The sequence below is a fragment of the Leptosomus discolor genome, chromosome 2 (assembly GCF_034619465.1).
Source record: "Leptosomus discolor isolate bLepDis1 chromosome 2, bLepDis1.hap2, whole genome shotgun sequence".
Classification (NCBI taxonomy): domain Eukaryota; kingdom Metazoa; phylum Chordata; class Aves; order Leptosomiformes; family Leptosomidae; genus Leptosomus; species Leptosomus discolor.
The window spans coordinates 118,423,467-118,438,938 of NC_141392.1; positions in this window are offsets into that span (position 1 = coordinate 118,423,467).

A 15,472-nucleotide genomic window follows, 5' to 3' on the forward strand; every position below is an offset into this window, starting at 1 on the left:
TGAAATTCATACAATCCAGCTATGCTTGTCTGGTTGCAGTTGTATTTTTTTCATTTATGATGTCTGACTGGATAAGTGTGATTTAGAATCATACTTATAAATAACCACTGATCTTTATTATTAGTATAACATCAGCACTATGAGAGATATCTTGCAAAAACTGTTATTGTCTTTGGATGCATAGGGTGGCAGCACAAAATGATGGACCCCTGGCAGCTTTGTTTGGATTTATGCTCAGATACAGAAACTACAGCAAGACTTTCCTCTAGGAGACTCCCTACTGTTGGCCAGGGATAGAGATACAGTAGGGAAAGCCTAGAAAAGACAGTGTTGAAAAGAGTGTATATAAATATATATCCATTAGGAAATTATAGATTACTATGATGGGAATGCTTAGAAGACTGATAAATCAGTCCAGTTTAAATCAGAATTTTGCTGAATTAAATCATTCATAGAATCATAGAATCACAGAATGGTTTGGGTTGAAAGGGACCTTAAAGATCATCTGGTTCCAACCCTACTGCCATGGGCAGGGACACCAGGAAACCATGACCAGGAAACATTGACAGCACACATACTAATGGTTCGTTCTTATACACTATTATTCATTAACACTGTACAAAACTATTAGTCTTTAGTACTTATATTCTAAATTAGAGATAAGTGCACACCATCACAGCCGTAAGTCAGCACTGATGGCTGTGACCACTGATGATCTTGGTATCTGAGATCAGACTTCATAGCTTGTTGATTAGATGAAGTCAGAATTGTGTCAGACTTACCTTCTTTTGTTTCTTGACATTTTTGTTATTGCCCCTCTCTCAAAAGGATCGGTCTTATCTTCCTTATCTGTTCCTGACACTGCTTACCTTGGGTTTAGGTTTTGCCAGTCATCTTTCCTATATTCAACAGGATGTTCTGTTTGCAATTACTTGAGCTTTCCTTGTCCTTTGTTTAGCAAATTATCATCATTGAGATGTCTCCTACCAGCAGCTACATTCATCTTCCCTTAAACCTTTGGTGGACACATAGCTTCAATAGTTATGTAAAATGTTTATATGTTGTGTCTGTCTATGCCATCAGAGTGCTACAAAATACTTACATATTTGTTACAGTATTTTAGTATGCTTTTGTTCAGGTTTGAAGCAAACTAATATTAATTATGTTCTGATCAGACATCTGTTTTGGCTGCAGAGGTAATGCAGTTTGGCCCTTTCTCAAAGAAAGATGGGAAGAAGTATTGACCTTCTTATCTGACTTAAGATTCTCTACTTGACATGTCCAGAAGGGATCCCACCCAAATTTACTTGCTCAGTGAAAGACCTCAGATGGGATCCTAACTCCCTATGTCCTGTTCAGTAGTGCTAAGAGTGATCTGGAACCAGTTACTCTCCATTAGCAGCAAAGAAAACCATTATGATTAAGCTTCCAGCAAAGACAGCTCAGTGAAGAGAATAAAGTTATGTGAGATGAACTCAGATCTGGGGTCTTAATCATGTTCTACTAATTTTTTTTTTTTAGAGAGCTGAGCAAACTTTGAAGCAGAAGCAATTATTTCTTAAGCAATAATAACTGTATTACAAATCTTCAAAGAGCTCAAGGCATGTTTTTTAGAAGATGTACAATGCTGTAAATATTGCTGTTAGTTTATAGTCTCATATCTAATAAAAATCTCTGTGTCTTATCTGGCGATTTATGATGTGAAGGGAAAAAGAAAAGGGTCTTTATGTGGCTACTATGCTCTTTAAAGTAATTTTTATGGTGCTCTCAGAAAGTTATTGTTATCCATTCCACCAACAGAGAAATGAATCATGAGTAATGGGTAAGCACCTTTGTACTGTTTACAGGGTTTCAGACTTTAAAGTTTACATCCTGGTAAGCCAGTATATCAATTTAATTAGGTGCTTTGAGTAATTTAGCCAAGTAAGTTGTTTGGTGATAAGTTCTTAGTCCTCAATCTTCTTCTGATTAGAAGGATGATTAATCTTCAGTTGCTTAAAAAGCCTTCAGCGACAAAGTATCCAGCCACAGCTTTTGCTGATGTTCCCATTTCCATTTATATTCTGGGCATGGGAAGTAGGTGGAGACGAGCTGCCTGACATTTTGTTTGTTGGAATATATTCAATATTCCATAATTGCAAAATTTCCTCATGTCATGCTTCAAGGGTGGGCAGTTTTATGTTATCCCCAGTTTTGATGATATGCCAGCTGGTACAGCTCAGTGCGTTTTGGAGCACTGTAAAATTAGAGTTAATGGAACAACTGGTTTTCATTTCAGTCCCTCCTTTCTTATAGCCTGTTGCTTTCTCCTTGATGTTCTGAAGTTCAATCTTTATGTGAAATTGTACTTCTGCCATTTGTACACACCCCCACATACACCATTACATAATCTCTGAATTAAAAATTGTGGATTTAAAGCCTCTGTTCCCTGTTGCTCTCCCTAGAGGAGTAAACACCAGCTATTTTTTTGCCCTCTGCCCGTTTTGTTTCTTCATGTTGCAAATACAACAGTGGTTTCCCGCTGCCCTAGAAGTTGGGGTTGCAGCCTGAACAATCCAGGAAACCATACAGGAAGGCAAAAATCAGGCCTCTGGCTCGTGGAGGCCACACATTTCTCCCTAAAAGGGTTTTTGGACAGTGTCAGGAGAAGAGCTGCTTTCCACTAAGAAAGAAAAAACTACCTTCTGGCTACCAAAGCTTTCTGTTCTGGTTTGAAACCTCTCCATGACCACAGCATGCTCCTGCCTTGCTCGCTGGCACCAGTGGTGTATTTGCATGCCAGGCAGCCATGCTACATATCACAACTATTGGCCAGCGCTGTGCGAAGCATTTTCCAACACTACATGGAAGATGCCTGTTCTGCAGGATCTGAGGCTCTCTCACTTGCAGACCACTCTCAACACATGAGCGTAGATGATACCATGGGAGGAGAAGGGATATCTCAGCCAACTTCTTCACTGTCAGACAGAAAGTAATAACCAAGAGTTAAGTTCTTTGCATTTTAAAAGTAACAGGAAGTAGAATACGGCTAAAGCCCAAGCATCACGCTTCTGTCACTTTTCTCACGGCAGGAAAAATCTCTTGGATGTTCCTCATTTAAGTTATACTCAGGTCCAATAATTTTAAGTCATAAAAGTTTGTAATATGTTTTTATACACTGACTAGACTGGTTCTTATTTCATGCACTACATTTTAGCTGAACCAGATTAACTTAACCCATATTTGTGCTTGGCTATATTTTAGACTGCCTTTGGGATGCTACTTTACCAGATTGAAGTCAGAAGTGAATCACAAGCAAACTTCAGTCTGGCATTAGTTATCTTGCCCTCAGGTTAGTGGCACTGCTTAGAACTAGAGAGTTGCCTAAAATGGTAGCTTGAGCATTTTTAACTTCTCTCTTCTGTATAATACTGCTCTAGGCTTAAAGTGGTAATTACATACAGTAGAAATGCCTGCTGCCATGCCCATTTTCTACACCTGTGCAACAGTGGAAGTGCCGTGAATCCACTTGGATTTTGTAATTTATTATTTATTTGGGGGCACTTATCCCTACCACTCAGTGCGTATCCTCCCCTCTTCTCTCTTTTTAGCTCATTCTTCCTATTTCCTTATGTCCCACAAGTTCCTTGTGACCTCTTTTCACCCTCCCTCCTTTTTCCTCCACTGCTAAGCCTTGTCTTCCTGCTTTCCTGTTACATTCCCTGCCCATTTGACAAAGCCCTGGTGTTTCCAAAATGACAAACTGTCCTGCAGAATGCCTCTTCCCCCAGTTGCCTCCATTAACTAAGGAAAGAGGAGATGGAATTACCTAGGCCACTAAATTTGACAGCTGTTTCAGAATAGTCTATATTTTTCCTTATCTAATCCAGAAGATACTGGTGCTGTGGGAGAGAGACAGCTATGGTTTTAGAATACAGTGAGTGTGATGATGACATAACAACTTTGATAAGCTTTGCCAAACAATCCCTCATTATATTTTTCTCTCATTTGCCGTGTTTATCATGACATGCAGAGCATGGCAGAGGATTTCCCTGATTTAAAGTCAGCAAATCCATTGGGATCAAAACAGTGTTATTCAGTGTTTTGCTAGTTTCAGGCAGGTCATGGTGAGTTAAACTATGTGAGCAGTGTCTTCCATTGCCTCGGTTCAGACTGTTCCCTGTAAGAAAACCGTCCATAGAATAGGCTTTGATTAGCAAAACTTTTCAGAAATGTCCTGCTTTCTGTACCTCAGCTGAGCACATACTAGCAAGGACATGTAGAGAACTAACTTTTCATTAATCCAATACTTTCTCTCAATAAAGAAGGAAAAAAATATAAAAGCCAGCATTAATTCTTCTGCATTAAGATATATCACAGTTCCAGAATCATAGAATCACAGGATAATTCAGCTTGGAAGAGACATTGAGGCGATCAGCTATAAGGTCAGAACAGATTGCTCTGGGCTTTATACAGAAAACCCACAAGGGTGAAGACTGCACTGCCTCCCTGGGCAACCTGCTCCATGGCAGGACAGTCATCAAAAAAAAAAAAAAAGAAAAAGAAAAAGACAGAAAATATTAAAATGTTTTTCCTTATATCAAATCTGAACTTCTCTTGTTTCCACTTATATTTATTGTCTCACATCCTCAAATCATGCCTCAGTGTGAAAAGCCTGGCTCCATCTTCTGCCTTTTCTGCATAGCTGCCCCCTAACTCCAGCCTGGGTAGGGGTGCAAGGAGTTATTCCTTCCCAAATGCAATTCTGCACTTTTCTTTGGGTCTGCTCCCATAATGGGGATGAATATTTCTTCTTACTCTCTTAAACAGAGCCGTAACATCTTCTCATGACCGTACTTACCTTGGTTGTAACCCAATTTTCACCTGCTACTAGATTTTGCAAGACACATCACAAATGATGACTCAAGATCCTTGTGCTTCTCTCTCTGGGACTTTGCACAAAGAAACCAAATTATTTCTCATGTGCATTCCTGTTTAATGAGTAAATTCTCTTTCTCATCTTTTCCATGGTCATTAATCTTTTTCTAGTCTTCAGACTATTTTAAAATTAATTGTTTTCTTCTCTTTCATGACCAGTCAACTCTTCATAGTCAGTTCTTCTCATTTCAAAAATCTCATAGGAAAGGGAAAAGAGTCTTGCAACAGCCTTTCTGATAGTATAATTTTTTTTAAAAAAGACTTATTACTTTAAAGCTCACTTCTCCCCTCACTGGTTGTCCTAGTTCATTTCCACTGACAGTTAAATGATACAGGAAAGTGTCTCTGTTCCTGCAAATCTTTCTGCCAATCTTGTCTTTCTCAAAATAACACAGATAAAGAAGAACTCTGATAAGGTTTATTTTGTTTTGTTTTGTTTTTAATTGCATGTTCATAACTTTGGAAAGCATGGCTGGGCACCACTAGAGGTGGCAAAGGCAAAAGATTATCCAGAGGGCTCTGTAAGTGTTCAGGCTGTTTTCAATTGTGGTTAGTGCAACCATAATGTACTGACTACACCATTGACATGCAGCAGAAGCAGTAAGTAATTCCTTTTCTTCTATAATACACTTTTCTGATCTATGCACAAAAAAAAAAAAAAAAAAAAAAATCACTGCTCCATGCTATTTTCTTTCTTTGATACACATCTTTTCTGTTTTCAGGGTTAGGGGCACCTATATGTGACACTTTTTTTCTCTGGATAATGTTGCTCTTACAGAAACAATGGGGCTTCTGCAAACTCTGATCTACAGCTAAACAAAAAAAGTTCAGAAGTTCTGATGCACTTTCTAGCTCTTCGTAGCAGGTTCATGTCTTTATATAGCATTGGCACTTTCATTTATCTGAGTCTAAGTCTGTTTGTTAATCTCTTCTTCAGTGATTTACATTTGGCTCTGATTCAGATTTAGGTTGTGCACTCTAACTTCTCTGATAATGTTATTAATTTTTAGTTATGCTCATCACTGGTACTGCCAGCTGTTAAAAAACTATTCCAACATTTCTTATGCCATTATCTAGAATAATGTTCCTTTTGTACAGGAAGCATCTAGGAGACTTCCCTTGAAGTGCTGTTTTCCAAAGGGAGTATTGAAAAGCCTGTGTTTAGCCAATCCAGCCTGACAGCATCCAGTATGATATCAAATATCCTGAATACATCTTGCTGCTATGAACTCATGTACAGCTTGCCGAAATGAGCTTGGCGAATGGATGTCCAATGTATTGTCTTCCTCATAGTCAAAGGGCAAAAACCATCCCATCGTAATGCAGCTTTTCAGTGCTACCACCTAGGAATAAATCTTTTCTGAAATTCTCCAAGTCTCTTTCCATTCCTATCATGATCATCAACTGATCCATTTGTATGGTCTCACCATCTCGTCAGTGATGTATAGAGCTGTAGGCACTGGAAATGCTTTTTCACTTCTAGTATTACTATTTGGGGCGGTTTTTCCTAACATGCGCTGTTTCACACTTAAATGGAGCAAATTCCTTTATATCCCATCAGTCTGACTGATAGAGAAATAATTTTGCAGTTTTAGCATCATGTTTTAGAAATACTTTTATTTTGTTCTGTCTGAAGGAAACAGTTAAGGTGTGATTCAGTATCAGTTTTGAATTTATGTTCTTTTGGTCCTTCCAAGATGCATCTCATCACAGGCATTTATTTATTTTAACTTCTCTGGAAGAATTTAATCTTTCTCCACTAAGGAGACATTTAAGGAGACCAGCTTCTAATTATGTGGAAGTTGGCCCAGCATACAAACCACTAGGTCACTGTCCTGGGAAGCAGCAGATGAGGATTTGAATCAATCTTAAACTGCAATGGGCCTAAGGCCAGGTTTCCAATGCCTCTGTTACAATTTACCCCACAGTCCACGGAGCGAGACTAGTGCTATGATTTTGGTGCCAACTTGTTATTTTGGTGACATGAGACAGAGGAGGAAAAGAGAAAATAGAACAAGACATTAATTTTTTCCCCATTAAAAAGTACCCTTAAAAGTCCCTATAGAAGCCTAAGGCCATATCCCATTGTATAAAGGGTTCCCTGAGGATTTCCCTGCTGTGGTAAATTACATTATGATGTGGTGAGCCATCAAGGAGCAAAAGGGTGAAGAACCATGATTGCTGCTCATTGTTTTGTCTCACTTTTCCTGGTACCGCCAGCAAGAGCCAGAAGACAGACTCTAAGATTCAAGAGAATTGCTAAATTATTGTATTGCCTGTTTGTTTGCTGCACCAGGTGATTTGTAGAATCAATGTTAATAAATAGAGCTCTGCTCCTTGATTACTCTTACCTGTGTGAAAGTTCACTCTCAATTTAAAAGGAAATAAAGACGTGGTCATAGACAAAAAAGTCAACCCACTGATTTTATTTAAAATAGTGCAACAGGACTTTGCAACCAGGAGAACTGCTGCAAGACAGTAACAGACAATTACTCTGCCAAAGAAAACAGAAGCAAGGAAGAAAGTCAATTTGTTTACAAAGGGATGTGACCGTCCTGCAATAAAGTCCCTTTCCAGCAACAGCTTAAAGTAATAAAGCTCAGAAACTGTGATAAAGCCCTGTGATAAACCTTAGAAACATTTATACCAGAAAGAGGACAAATTAAATCCCAGCAATTTGTAATGAAATATTATTGTATTTTGTTGAAATCTAACTACCTAACTTCTTTTTCCTAGAATCTAAAAACATCAAAAAAAAAATGCTAAATAATGAATGCCCTGAACTCTGAATTTAAAAGGAAATAAAGATGTTGACAAATAAAGACATCTCCATTTAAAAAGAAAAAAAAAATCAAAACAAAACAATAGCCAAAAAGTTTCCAAAGATGTTTATATTAGTATCTATAGGAAGAGAGAAAAACAAAATACCCCAGTAAGGTGATTGCTTGCTATTGGGTATGTCACATTTGGCTTTTTCTTTGAAAAAGCTCTTATGTCATTCAGGGTCTGATACCAAGATATTAAACAATGTCATACTATAGGCCCAGGAACTTGTATGATCCATACTGCCAAACTATTTGAGCAAACTCCAGCTCATTTGTACCTCACCACGATAATCCAAAACAATTCCCAGGCACAGTGTTGGGAGTTCACACAGGTCAACTGACTGCCTGTTTCCAATAGATGTGTGGATGTGGCCATCCTGGTTTAAATCTTTAGACAATTTATTGCCATGGTGTACTGGGACTGGCTGGGATGGAGATAATTTTCTTCACATGGTGTTGTGCTTTGTTTTTGTGACTAAAGTGGTGCTGATAACACAGTAGTGTTTTGGCTGTAACTGAGCAATGCTTGCACAGTGTCAAGGCTTTATCTTTTTCCAACTCTGCCCCTTCAGCAAGTAGGTTGGGGGCACACAAGAAGCTGGGAGGGGATAAAACCAGGACAGTTGACCCAAGCTGAGCAAAGGGGTATCCCATGCCACATAATGTCATGCTTAGCAATAAAAACACAGGGGAGAGGTTTGCAGGGGGGAAGGTAGACAGTGCTCAGAAAATGGCTGGGCATCATTCTGCCTGTGAGAGGTGGTGAGTCATTGCCTTCACATTACTTGTTTTGTTCTTTTATTTTTTTTTTTTCTTTCCTCTTTCTCCTTCCTTCACTTATTAAGCTATTTTTATCTTGACCCATGAGGTCTTTTGTGCTTTTGCTCTTCCTATTGTTTCCTCTGTCCCACTGCAGGAGGCAGGGAGTGAGCAAGCAGTTGTGTGGTGCTTAGGTGCTGGCTGGGGCTAACCCACAATATATGGCCAGAGAACAGGCTCTTGTACAGCTAGTTTACCAGTGGCTACAGCCTGAGTCATCTTGTTATTCACTAGTATATAAATCTATTTTTAATCCTTGGTCATCTTTTGCTGAACAGTTTTGGTTTAGAAGAGTGGTTCTGGCTATTCATTGTTGAGTTATTCATGCACAAACGTTTTCAGAAAAAGCATAGGATCAATAGAATTGAGTATTATAAATAACTGGAAAAGAAAAGAATGACAAGCGATCTCACACTGCAGCAAGGCATATTTTAGGTGCATATTAGGAAAGTTTTTATCTCAGGATGGAGTTTACTGTCAATAACAATAAGAAAATCATCCTGAATGCCAACACTGCTTCAGACTTTTAAGGATGCATTTTAATGGTAAAATTTTATGCAGAAAATGACATATTAGCACACCCTAGTCAGCACTACACAATCACAACTCTGCTGAAAGTTCCTATATCCTGGGACAAGGGTTCTTCTCCTAGGCTGAGTTGTGGTATTGCTGTTTGTCAGTTCCCTTGCATGACCTTGGACACATCAGACACCCATTCATAAAATCCCTTCTTTAAGAATACTTTAATAACATTTTGAGGAAAGGCTGTGAAGTGCGGAAGTATTATTATGATGGAAGCTGTATACTTTCTAAAGCGATTGTTTTTCTATTTGACTTTGACTTCTTTTTTTCCCCTGAATTCATTTCTAAGGCATTGCTTTGTTTAAGTTGCTGGGAGTTTTGCTTGCACAGGCTCTCGGTGACTGGGTAGGCTCTGTGAGTGATGAGGGACTGTTTAGAAATTAGTTCTGAGCCATGTCATTATGCTGAATATCATCCAAACTCAAGGCTACGTTTGACTCACTAGATTTGTGGAATCTTTTTTTTTGCCATGGTACAATGCAGCATTTACATTCAAGCCACAGCTCTTGCTGTCACTCTACTTTAACCACATCGTATCATGTTATGTTATTTTGAGAAAATGTAGTGCGATTGTTCAGATATTCAAGGTCTTAATAAGCAGCTGATTCAGTACAAACCATTAAAATGTGTACTGTATAATGGAGGGACATGACATTGGTGAATTGTTTCCTTTTAAATCATTAACTGTCCATTAGTGAGACAGTTTAATTAAAGCTTTAAGAGGCTAAGCTGTTGCTAAGAACCAGTAAAGAATGACAGTCATATGGAAGTGGATCTGAAGGAAAATATTTGCAAGACATATGAGGTCCAGAGAATATGCCCATTTGATCCTGGAGTTTCTGAATTTTTTTTTCCTCTAAAAAGGCACTATCAACCCTCAAGCTGCCTGCTGTCACCTTGTGCCGAAGTACTTAGCACACACAGGACCATCATCTGTCCAGTTGGAAGTGAAGAAAGTAAATTCTTTAATCAGCCTCCACTTGCCCTTGGTGAGACCCATCTGGAGCTCTGGGTCAAGTTCTGGGCTCTCCAGTACAAGAGAGACAGGGACATACTGAAGCAAGTCCAGCAAAGGTCCACAAGGATAATTAAGGGCTTGGAGCATCTGACATAATAGGGGAGGCTGAGAGAGCTGAGACTGTTCAGCCTGGAGAAGAGAAGGCTCGGGGGATGACCTTACCAATGTGTATAAATTTCTGACAGGAGAGTAAAGAATGTGGAAACAGGCTCAGTGGTGCCCAGTGAAAGGACAAGAGGCAGTGAGCACAAATTGAATCACGGGGAATTCTGTTTAAACATAAGAAAAAACCTTTTTTTTACTGTGAGAGCAATCAAATAGTGGCACAGATTGCCCAGAAAGGTTGTGGGTTTTCCATCCTTGAAGATTTTCAAGCGTAACTGGACACTGCCCTTCGTAACCTTCTTTAGCTGACCCTGCTCTGAGTAGACGTGTTGGACTATGCAATCTCCAGAGATGCCCTCCAGCCACAGTGATTCTGTGATTCTTTAATTATTAGTGTAACTTTCTCAATGATGTCGTGTGTAGCAGCTTCCCAGCTGCACCTCAAAAGTGCCTTCCCCATACTTCTTTGCTGTGTCTATCTATTTAATCACTACTTATAACATTAATAAAACCTACTAAGAACCTAGCTAACTGCTGAAAGATGTGTGAGCTGTGAATTCAGTTCCTACAGCTTAAAAGAAGTTCTGGACAGATATCGAATAAATTCAGTACTTTGTTTTCACCAACATAATGTGGATATACAGAGTGCCTGAAATGGAATGTCCATTTCTGGTAAGGAGAAAGTAATACTTCTACTCTTGCTTTCCCTACCACAGAAGACCACCAGTTTATGACAATTGTGCTGGTGGCTTTTGTGTTACAGATACCTGTCTTCTCTGTGCCAGAGAGAGATCAACTTGTTTTAATTAAATTTTCTCTAGGGGGAGTTTAGTGGAGCAGAATGTAATTACCCAGATAGGAATTTTGTAAGAACATTGAAATTAACATCCTGTGCTCTGGTTGAAAGTGCCATCAGATACTTAATGAAATAAAATGGTCAGGGACTTCTCTTTTGCTTTTCATCTAAAACACAGTACTTCGTGCTGAGTCACAAATACCGATTTAGTGAGGAAAGCATTAGCTAATGAACCACCAACACCACTTCATTTAGATTTTTGTCCCAGTACAACGTCACCTTCTTGATTCATTTGTGAGAAGTAAGTGTTTCAAAGCACCGGGTCAAACTTCACGTTTAAAGGTAGCTGAACATGAACTCAGTCATAACAACAATGAAGTTTATCAGACTGGGAAAGAGAAGGTAGTTGAGCATTCTTCTTTTTTTGTTTGTATGTTTTTTCCACACTTGGAATTTAGGTTAAGGTCAACTCAAGTGTTTCACTTACCTGGAAGGAAGCCCCTCATCAGCATTGTATGCATAGCAGTAAGAAGAGCAAACTGTTGTCTCTAGAAGTCACTCCAGTTCTTTGAGACCATTAAGAAGAATTGTTCAGAAAGTCAGGCACTTCCCTAAGGACCAAGGTTCCAGATTATTGAGGAATCCCAGATATAAAACAGGAAGGCCTCCACCTTTCTTCACCTTCCTATACAATATGCACATCCATAGAAGCGTCCAGCAGGATCTAGGCCCCTGTTAATTTCATGCTAACTTAAGCACATAAAGCCATAAGGGACAGATGTATTTTTTCCGTGACTTTTGATCTTTCACCAGGGATCCAAAGATCCTTTACTGTTAGCACGTCCTTTAAGTGCTTAAGTTAGATGCATTAGTGGAGTTAGAAATTTTCAATGTAATTGGGGCAGAGATTGTAATCAATTACTGTTAATTCCTATATCAACATTAGGAAGGGCAAAAGGAAAATACACTTTTCTAATAATACTTCTAAACTTAATTAGTTCTACCTGTACAGGCAAATACTGAAGCTTTAATGAAATTTCTGACAGATTCCTGCAAGCTGCTAGGCAATTTAGAAGAAGTGAGAGGGTGAAGAGAGAGAGAGAGACATGGAAAATAATAGATACCATTTCTGAGCAATAGACTTACAAAATATGTCTGGCAAAGAGATTATCGATAAACAGAAGGAATTTTAATACTGGCAAAACATTCAAAAGATGCAGTTTATATTGCTGATAAGTAGCAATACTCCATCTCTTTCTTCCCTCCCCATCTAACTTCTGTGCATATCGTCAATAGCTGAACTCTTCAGTCCTTTATATTCAAATGAATGTTTCCCACCAAAATATTTATTCAAACGGGAATGGTAGTGATTTTCAGATTCTCACAGGCAGAGTGGAAACAGAAAGATAAATGACTTTCTCACATTACTTCAGTGTTATTGTTATCATATATTGTGTGATGTTCCCTCATTATCTGTCGGTACACAAATCCAAGCAATGCATAATTTCTGAACCAAAAGTAAAATAACAAAACATTTCTCAAGATGTTTTCAGCATTTTTAGATTTAGATGAAGAGAAAAATGTTCCTAACCCTGGCTGATAATAGACATTAAAATTCTGAGCATGTACATAGGCTTGAGGTACCTGAGCAGACAAGCAGCCAAATTTTCTATTGAATTCTGGTCATTTTGTTCCACTCGGGCCATGTAAAAGGGAGAGATTCTGAAATTAAACAGCCTTAGAAGGGTACCATTTCTCATAAAAGGTTGGGAAGGTGAGCTCTGCACTAATAAATACCTCCCTCCATGCTGTAAAATGTTGTTTTGTGAGAGGAAGGAGACTGTAGTAAAGCAGAGTTCCCCTGAACCTGTTTTCTACTCTCACAGCCTAGACCGCCTTGGCACATGCACTTAGGTTTTGTAAACCAGCTCTCAAAGTGAAAGAACTCATCTGCTGCAGAAAGAAATCTATCCCAGTACACTTCCCAAGATTAAGTTTTCTCTTCCTTTCATTCAGCACAGAAAAGGTAGATTCATTCATGTGAGAAAGAGTGGGTGAAAAAGAACCAGAATAACATACGGTTAGGCGATTTCTGAAGTAGACGATACTTTTAATTGCTTATATTATAAGCAAATGAAATGAGATATAGGGAACCTGAGAAAATATGTATATATTAGAGAGGCAATTCTTGTATCTCAGTTTATGTCATTGCTGAAGCACAGGCAGGTACTTTATCTTCCAGATTTTTCAGAAAGATATATATAGTTAGATCTTTGGCAGCTGATAGAGACACAGTTCATTTAACTTAGATTTATACCTATATTTTAGGCCTCTAGCGAGTCATTATTCCAAAAATGTACATTCTTTAGAAAGTCAGAGAAGAAAGTAAATGCATTTGAGGACCCCAGAGAAGTGTCCTGTTTGCCTCTAAGTTTGAATTTAAACAAAAATTTTATGCAGCAAACCTGCCAATATTCCTCCTACAGTTGCTGTTGCACGTCTGGTTTTGTGTGTTTGTGTTTTTGTGTATGTACACTTATTTAGAATTCCAAATCTAAAGAGAAATCTTTGGTTTGAGATTGTGTTTCAGTTTTCATGCTGTTTCACACAATTTGAGATTTTTTTCCACAACACTTAAGTCATGGAGGGTCCTGAATGGCAGAATCCAGCTCTTAGATGAACTTGGGTGTAGCTGAGTGCTTGCAAAATGGAAAGTTCTACTTACACCCACATATGCACCTAAAGAAATCCAGATGTAGGTCAATGTATGTGCACCCCTAAGACCTTTATAAAAGTCTGACTCCAAAAGACATAGTTCTCTCTGTCTGACTCCAGACAAGGCAGATGAGAATGTAGAGACAGGTATTTACTGAGCTTTTACCTCATAAATGAGTTTTAGACATTATACTTAAAAAATTAGCTTACAGGTCTCCAGAAGGTGCAGTCTCTGGAGCTAGTTTGGATTACAAGCATTTCACCCTCAGTTCTCCCATATCCACATCAAGGAGACAAACACTGACGTAATGAAGCACCTCCTTAGTAAATGATGCCGAATTGACACGTGTATAGGGATTCAGATGTCACAGAAGAACGCTACTTGATCTTACATGGATCAGTAGCTCCTGAACTCACTCTTAAACTAATACTTGTATTTATCATTTGCCTCCATCCTGGTCTCTAATATGTCTTGGGTTGACTGAGGGTGACGTGTTCATGATGAAACATTTTCTATTTGGTTTCAAAAAGCTGCAAAAAGTATTAAATGTTAGACACGCCCTTTTCCTAAAGTCTTCGTGGCTTTTTTAGCAGTGTTGATCTGCTTTCTTCCTGCTAAAATATGGAAATACCAGAAATAATCATCTTTATTTTCATGATTTTCCTACCTGTCTTTGGAGACAATGAAGAATGTAACACGGTGGGTCTCTGGTTCTGTTGAAACTGCCAGTACAGTTGTTCTAAAGGAAAGAAATGGGGAAAATCAAACCAATTAGACTAGAACATGAGTTCAGATGAATAACCTTAACTTAAGCTCATCCCTCAAATCTTGTGCACTGGTGAGGTCTATGTTAGGAACATAATTACCTGAATTCCTTCAGTAGAGGTAAAAAGATAAGTACTTCTGGAAAGCCATTTCACACACCTAAGATGTGAGATGCCTTTGTAAGTGCTCCATGTAAAGAGAGCCTAGGGGACTAACATTTTCAGTTAACTAATAATGCATGGTCAATAATGTAGTCTTGACTATAATCCTCAGATATCCAGATGTGACCTTTTTTTTTTCCTTTTTTGCCTTTATTTCATTTTACTGCTTTACTGGTTTCCAGTCTGTAAAAGAATTTTATCTGTAACTACATAAGCATCTAAATAGTATGGCTTGAGAGGGACTTTGGAACTCCAAAAAAAATTCATAAACTACTTATGACTGCAAATGTATCTTAATCTGTACGATAACCCTTTATCTGTTTTCATTTTTGTGACTATTTTTTTTCTGTGAAAAGCTCCACAAATCTTGGTAGATCAGGTCTGAAAAAAAAAAAAAAAAGAGAGATATTTTCTGTACTTACTGCAGCATGGTTTATAATTTTCTTTTTAAATCTTCATTTCAACAAATTTTCCAGGTACTGAAATAATTTTGAATTACCTTTACTTTCCCTGGATATCCCTTTTCAAAGCTATTGATCCTTCCAAGCTAAAAGTGATTTGTAAAAAGGCCCTCCAGAGTACTTTCAGTGCTTTCTATTGACCACATTGCATAGAAAAAAATCAAAAACAGCCTCTCAAATTATTTTGCAGTATCTGTGCCCAGACTGCGTAAACACAGAATATTTGAAACTGGAATTTTAAAATCACTCATTGAATTTGAAGAATCTAAATTTAAAAGAATCAAGATTTTCTGATTTTTTCGTGCTC